An 8,279-nucleotide genomic window follows, 5' to 3' on the forward strand; every position below is an offset into this window, starting at 1 on the left:
ATTATAATAGAGATATAACCAGGAAATTGAAAAAGAAATATCGGTCAAAAGTAAGTAAATATAAAAAATAAAAATACATAAATTGCATTTGAAAATTAATAATATATTGTAATTGAGATTATTGTTTATTATTATTATTATTGTGATGATGGTAAATCTGAGTTCAATTTGATAATTAGATAATAAATAAAATACAAATATATAGGTAATGAATTATATACTATACGTACAATATTTAACAATTTTTACTTTTATTTTATAGCTCCAACAGTTGTGAAATAATCTTTAAAAGTATCACGTTTTATGTATACTTCCGTTCTTGATCTGTTATTGCGTCTAGATACTGAATGTGTTTCTGAGTTTATAGTCGGGTCACGACGAAACCTGCTCCAATAGTGTTTCATCTATACTTTCATTATCGATGATAATATTATGCAATAAACATATATTCTTAATAACTATATTAACATGTTCCGGGTTCATTTGAAGTTCAGTTTTTAAACATCTCCATTTTGATACCAAAATTCCAAAAGTGCATTCAATCATACGCCGAGCTTTGCTCAAACGGTAATTAAATGTTTCTTCTGCCGAATCCAAATTTATATCAAACGGATAGGGTCTTAATAGATACTCTTTCAGATATCCTTGATCACCCAATAGAACAAATGGCATTGGAGTATTTGTGCTCGGTAATGGTCTGTAATTAGGTATCTACATTTTTATTTAGCTTCCAAATGTTTAAAAATATTTGATTCGGTAAATAGTCCACTATCGCTCTGTCATCCGTATGCTCCTATATCAACCGATATAAATTTATATTTGGCATCACAGACTCCTTGTAAGTGGACAGAAAAATAACCTTTGTAATTATAAAACATCGAACCAGAGTTATTTGGGCATTTTATACGAATATGTTTTGAGTCAATACATTCAATACAGTTCGGGAATTTCCATAGTTTCTCAAAATCATATAGGCGATTTGTTCAAATAATTCAGTGCTTGGGAACGGCATATGAATGCTAGAAAAAACCTCCCAAATATAGCATTACAAGTCTCGTAGATAACTTTACCAATTGTATATAGGCCATTCGAAATGAAAATGACAACGCTCGATAAGATATGCCTGTAGATAAATACCTACAAAATACAAATAAATAAACATACATTTCCTTGAAAAAAAATTTAAAAAATGATATGTATATGCACAATATGTATTATGTATTTTTAATATGTTTAAACTGCTATTGTAACAATTTGTGTAAGGAGCCTTGTATTACATTTTTCAACTTTTTTAAACATTTTTTTTTGTGTGTCTATACGATAAGTATAGTCAAAATAATGATTCGTTTTCAACTTCAGTATCTCGTTCGATGGGACCTTTTAAAGATAGAAATTTTGAGTGTTTTATGTCTACGCAGATTGTTCCACGAATCTACTCGAAAAAGTACATTAATTCTTTATTAAATATTATGTAATTATTTATTTTCATGAATACATGCATTTATACATGTACCATATACTTACATTATACAAATTATATATGACAATGGTTAGACTGAAAAGTTTTTATGACACAAACCAAATTTTTTTTTTGATGAGTGGTGGGGGGTAAATGTTGGAAGTAAATGTTTTAATCCCCCCCCCTCCAAAAAAAAAAAAAAAACATGACCAAATTATGCCACTGGACCGTAGATATATGAAAGTTTAACTGGTTGTTTAATTAGCATCTTCCATATACCATAAAATTTTGAAAATATTTTAACTCTTTTTGAGCTGTTTACGGACATTGTCAGTTTTCAATTTTTTTAGTTTTTTTTTTTTATAAATATCAATAAAATTTTATTTGTTGAGGAAAAAATCTTGAAAATTTAATACAATAGGCTCCTAATATACTGTTACAGTGATATTTGAAAAATATTAAAAATCCAGTCACAATTTTTTTTATACGCATTTAAAGTTCAAATATTGATAAAATACGTAAAAACGACGAAAATGTGCAAATTATTTTGAGCTAGAAATTCATAAAAATGTTGCTTTGTAAATCTCACGCCGAAGCAATAGCAACGAGCAACTATCAATTAACAATATTCAACAGGCAATACGTATTGCCCCCTGGCCGGGCCCTAGCTCTCAGATAGAAGAAACTCTGTAGCAGCAACACTCAGTACTCACCACCTTGTCATCATCTGATGAGGATGATGTTTTATTCTGGTGGCATTTAAGAAGAAGAAGAAAAATAAAATGAATAATAAAAAAACATACTACGAATAGCTCGTATTGCTCAACACTGTCAATAAATATCGACCGGCAACACGACGGTCATGCGCGTTGCTACAAGTTCGCAACAAGAAACATCGTGTTGCTCCGGTGTGAGAATATTCATTAATTTATCAAATGGCAATATTATTGCTTATTGCCGATTGTTAGTTGCTCGTTGCCTGTTGCTCCGGTGTGAGAGCCGCCTAAGATTTGAAAATGTAATACAAGATTCCTCATAAGTTTGTCCACCTTTAACAAAAAAATTCTACAAGATAGTCAAATTAAATTTTTATGAGCGTTTGAAGTTCATATTTTTACAACATTGGATATTCACTCGATTTCTCATGTAGCGATTTTCTTATTTTGTTGTAATTCAATAACGAATAACTGTATACATGACAATTTCACTGAATATTTATATTTTCATTTTCTAAACTTAAAAAATGTTGACTCATTTTGAGCTGTTTACGGTCAATTTCAAATTTCAATTTTTAGTTTTTTCTTTTGCAAAATAATATCAATAAAATTTTATTTGTTGGGCCAAAAAGCGTGAAAATTTAATACAAGACTCCTGATATATTACTACAATTATATAGTTGAAAATATTAAAAATACATAATTTCATTTATAAGAATTTAAAGTTCAAACATTGGCAATATTTATCAAATTTAAAATTTATTAATTATTATGTAATTAAAAAGTTATAAAATGTTCAAATTGTATAGCTAAGGATTGAAAATTTAAAACAAGGTTCTCTGTAGGTATAAGTATAGTTAGTTCCATAATCAAAAAATCTAAAAATATACATGAACACAGATTTTTTTATAGTTATTTTGAACGAAATTATATTTTAAATAGCCAAGAATAACGACTTTACTTATTTTTTAAAATTTCATAATAATAATTCAACTTACTGCGCGGCTACCGTTAATAAAAACTAATAAGTAATAAAAATACAAATATAATATAATATAATTATAATATGTATAAACATTTAGTAGGCTAATTTTTTTTTTTACATATGTGATATTTTAAAGACTAAATGGGCAAGTTTGAGAACTACATTTAGGAAAGAATTAAAACGTCCCACAGGACCCGAATTAGAGGATGACATTTTTGAATTACAGTGGAAATATTTTGAGTCATTATATTTTTTAAAGGATAATATAACTCCTAGAAAAATGGCGGGAAACATAGTAGAACAATCAAAAACTCATACTGATGAACAAGCAGAGAGCTTTCCAAATTCACCATGTAATTCATCCATTGATGTCGTGAATGATTTTGATGAAACGAGTTTTTCGAAAAAACGTACGGAAAATCCATCGTCTGCAGGTATTTTATCTTTTGCAGCAGGACCATCATCCAAAAAAAGAAGGGAATAAATTATGTGATGCAAGATTTACTAGCAATCGAAAAACAAAAACTTCTACAGTTCAATACAATACAGGCAAATTCACAAAAAAAAAAGCCGAAATCCACAGATTTATATATAGGTAGCAAGTCTTTTAAATTCAGCACATAAATCTTGTTATAATTTTGATGTAGAACCAGGTATAATAAAAAAATTTAATAATAAAAAGTGGGCAAGAGGATGTTGTTCTGCTGTTCAGTACGTTACAAGTGGGTCACTGAAATGAATGAGCTTTTATGAGCGTTTGAAGTTCATATTTTTACAACATTGCAAGAAGTAATTTTAACCATTATTATTAATTGAGCAAAAACTAGATTCGTTGTGACTTATGACGAACATAATATGTTATAGTATGTATATATTGTAAAAAAAAATATTATAAAAAAATATTTTTGGTATTCAATAGGTGAAAATTGTAAATATAAAGTAATAATTATTATATTATAATAAATATAAATATCATTTAAATAAAAAGAAATATAACATAGATACAATAAAATTTTAATTTATAATAATAATTTTCTTTTTGATTTTGCCATTATATTCAACACGTCTATTGGTTGAAACTGATATTTTCCCAATGAACGGATAAAAGAGTCATCCCTGTTAAACGGTCATTTCCAATTTGGTATTTCACCGATTAATGTGTGTGCTAACCATATCATTTAAATTTTTTTAAATCATTTAATTTTTCCATAACATATAATTAACTATTAGCTATGTCGTAAGTGAATACAAAAAAAACATCATTTTAAAAACACTAGCTTTTTCGTTCCACTCAAATTCTAAAAAAATTTCGTCGATGACATTTTGGGGGGAGGAGGAGGGTCCGGAGTCCGGACCCCATAGACCCACCCCCTGGCTACGTCACTGGTTGCACTTTTTGGCGGTTGCCCGACATGGCATTACAGTGATTCTCGGGAACACCCACTAATGTTCATATACTACTCAAACACAGCCCAAATATTCATGACATGTGAATTGCCTAAACATTACTCCTTAAAACATGATACTTTGGAGCCTATTTAAGAGCATGTCAGTGCAATATTTGTTTCTCTCTTAGACCCCCGCGCAACATAGATAAAACGCTTTCACCTAAAATCGTTTTTTTTTTATGATTTTTTACTAATCATAGTAATATTATAGTAAGTAATATCAACTACTACAACAATTAAAGAGGATAATATTTTTGAGGGTATGAAATATCGATTTTTTTTTTTATATTTATTGACTTTGTATTCAATGTAAATAAACATAAAATGTTGTACATACATTTAAATGATGTTTAAATTGTATTGAAAAAATAATTAAACAAATCGATATGTCATATCCTCTTAATGTAATAATTTTCGGAATAATTTTATAAAAACCAACTTTTTTTATTGGATAATTTTTTTCTTGGTAATATATAAATCATATAAATTATTTCCAGATTAGGTACCTACTAAGTAATATAAGAAAATAAGAAATATAAAATATTTATAAACGTATCATCTAAAATATTATATAATAGCATTTGAAATAATTGAACAATTTGTTAGTAAATAAATAAATAAATATTGGAATGATTGTTTAAAATAATGGATGAGTCACTTATCGGCACTAAAAATAAAATTTGCATTTTCATAAATTAAACCATAGTGTATTTTTAAGACTTGATTGTATCATACTTTAAATAGATGGTTAAAATATTTTTGGTATTCAATAGGTGAAAATTGTAAATATAAAGTAATAATTATTGTATTATAATAAATATAAATATCATTTAAATAAAAAGAAATATAACATAGATACAATAAAATTTTAATTTATAATAATAATTTTCTTTTTGATTTTGCCATTATATTCAACACGTCTATTGGTTTAAACTGATTTTTTCCCAATGAACGGATAAAAGAGTCATCCCTGTTAAACGGTCATTTCCAATTTGGTATTTGACCGATTTATGTGTGTGCTAACCATATCATTTAAAATTTTTAAATCATTTATTTTTTTCCATAACATATTATAATTAATTATTAGCTATGTCGTAAGTGAATACAAAAAAAAGGTGGATAAGTGGATGCCGCTCTGCTGTAAAGTAGATTACAAGTGGATCACTGTAATGGATGGTGTTAAATTTGAATTCAATGATATAATATCATTGTATAAGAAAAACGATTCTGAGCGAAAACGGTCAGTCAGCCATGATATTACCAAGTATATTTGATGATATTATTGTGAATCACGCTTTTACCCAACAAATAAAATTTTATTGATATTTATAGAAAAAAAAACTAAAAAAATTGAAAACTGACAATGTCCGTAAACCTCTTAAAAAGAGTCAAAATATTTTCAAAATTTTATGGTGTATAGAAAATGCTAATATAAACATTCAGTGCAATTTTCAAGTATCTACAGTCATTTGTTTTTCAATTACAATAAAATTAGAAAATTGTTATGTGAGAAATCAAGTGAATATCAAATGTTGTAAAAATATAAATTTCAGACGCTCATAAAAATTTAATTTAAGTTTCTTGTAGACATTTTTTTTTTGATAAAGGTAGACAAACTTATGAGTAATCTTATATTACATTTTAAAATCTTAGATTTAAAAAGAAAAATTTTTATGAATTCTCAACTCAAAATAATTTGCTAATTTTCGTGATTTTTCCGTATTTTGTCAAAATTTGAACTTTAAATGCTTATAAATAAAAACTGTGACTAAGGATTTTTAATTTTTTTCATCTGCCTTTGAAACAATAACCTAGGAGCCTTCTATTAAAATTTCAAGCTTTTTTACTCAACAGATAAAATTTTATTGATATTTAAAAAAAAAAAAAACTAAAAAAATTGAAAACTGACAATGTCCATAAACAGCTCAAAAAGAGTCAAAATATTTTCAAAATTTTATGGTGTATAGAAAATGTTAATATTCAGTCATAATTTCATGTCCCTACGGTCATTTGTTTTAGAGTTACACCAAAAACCAAAATCGATTTTCTCGAAAACAGATTTTGCGTAAAAATTCCCGTTTTTCCTTAATTTTTCTTTTGTTTTTCACGTCGCTTTTGAAAACTACTGGGAAATTTTTACTTTTGACCCCCAAAGTATGTGGAATATTATATTCAATCGGATGTGTATATTTTACCGATGACGGGTGCAGTGAGACCAGAAAATTCAGCCGATAAATAAACCTGAAAAATCGTATGAATTTGACGGTCTGAAATCGGCCGATATCGGGCGGAGTGTGACCAATGCCTAAAATGACAAAGGCCCATTGGCCATAACCGAAAAAAATATATATTATTTCATAAAAAATGTAACTGTTTGAGTCTTTAAATGTCCACCAAATTATAGGTATTAAATAATCTTAAACATTTTTAATAGATTTAATTAATAATAAATTAAATTTTATGTCAGTTCATTAGAAATAACAATTTTTATATGCATATTTGAATAAATAATAATGTAATACAACTAATCCATCAAATTATTTTGTGAATGAACAAAATAAAGTTTATATTTCATTTTAAATTACCCATGTATTTTGTATACTGTTTGTTGTTTAATTAAATTGTATGATTTGTTTATCAATTAAAATGTACATTTTTACCATCTTTTAGTATCTTTCGAAATTCTAAAGAGTTCAAAAAAACAGTACCAAAGATTATAAATCGTTCACTATCTTAACCTCTTATCGAAGCTATATCTAAAGCTATAAAAGTTGAACATTTTATTCATTTTTAACTACAAAACCATTTTTAAGTTTTAAATTCTATAGGTCCGTTTTGTTAAAATTCGAACTTTAAAGGCTCCTAATGTATTGTTACAATTACAGTTGAAAAATAAAATTACATTGTCACAATTTTTTTTATAAGCATTTAAAGTTCAAATTTTGACTAAATACGTATAAATCAAGAAAATGTGCAAATTATTTTGAGTTAGAAAATCATAAAAAATTTCTTTTTTAATCCAAGATTTGAAAATTGAATTCAAGATTCCTCCTAAGTTTGTCTATCTGAAAGTCAAATTAATTTTTTATAAATGTTTGAAGTTATTTTATACAAGATTGGATATTTACTCGATTTCTCATGTAAAGATTTTCTTATTTTGATATAATTCAAAAACAAAAAACTGTAGATACTTGAAATTGACACCGTATGTTTATTTTATCAATTCCTATACTTGACAAAATTTTTCAAAATATTTTGAATAATTTTAGCTGCTTATGGACATATTCAACTTTCAATTTTTTAGTTTTTTTTTTTCTATAAATGTTAATAAAATTTTATTTGTTGGGTCAAAATAGCGTGAAAATGTAATACAAGGCTTCTGATATATTGTTAATAGCAGTTGAAAAATATTAAAAATACTTTGTGAGGATTTTTTTTTATAATAAGCATTTAAAGTTCGAATTTTGTCAACATTTATCAATTTAAAAATGATTTTGTAATTAAAATGTATAAAATGTTCAACTTTTATAGCTATGGATTAAAAATTTAAAAAAGGTTCTACGTAAATAGGTAAATAAATTACTTTATTACCTATATGGCTATATATTTATATGTTGTTACCTTTTTCAATACATAGACAATTAAAATACATTTATTAATATTAATACTAT

The sequence above is a fragment of the Metopolophium dirhodum genome, chromosome 1 (genome assembly GCF_019925205.1).
Source record: "Metopolophium dirhodum isolate CAU chromosome 1, ASM1992520v1, whole genome shotgun sequence".
Taxonomy (NCBI): Eukaryota; Metazoa; Arthropoda; class Insecta; order Hemiptera; family Aphididae; genus Metopolophium; species Metopolophium dirhodum.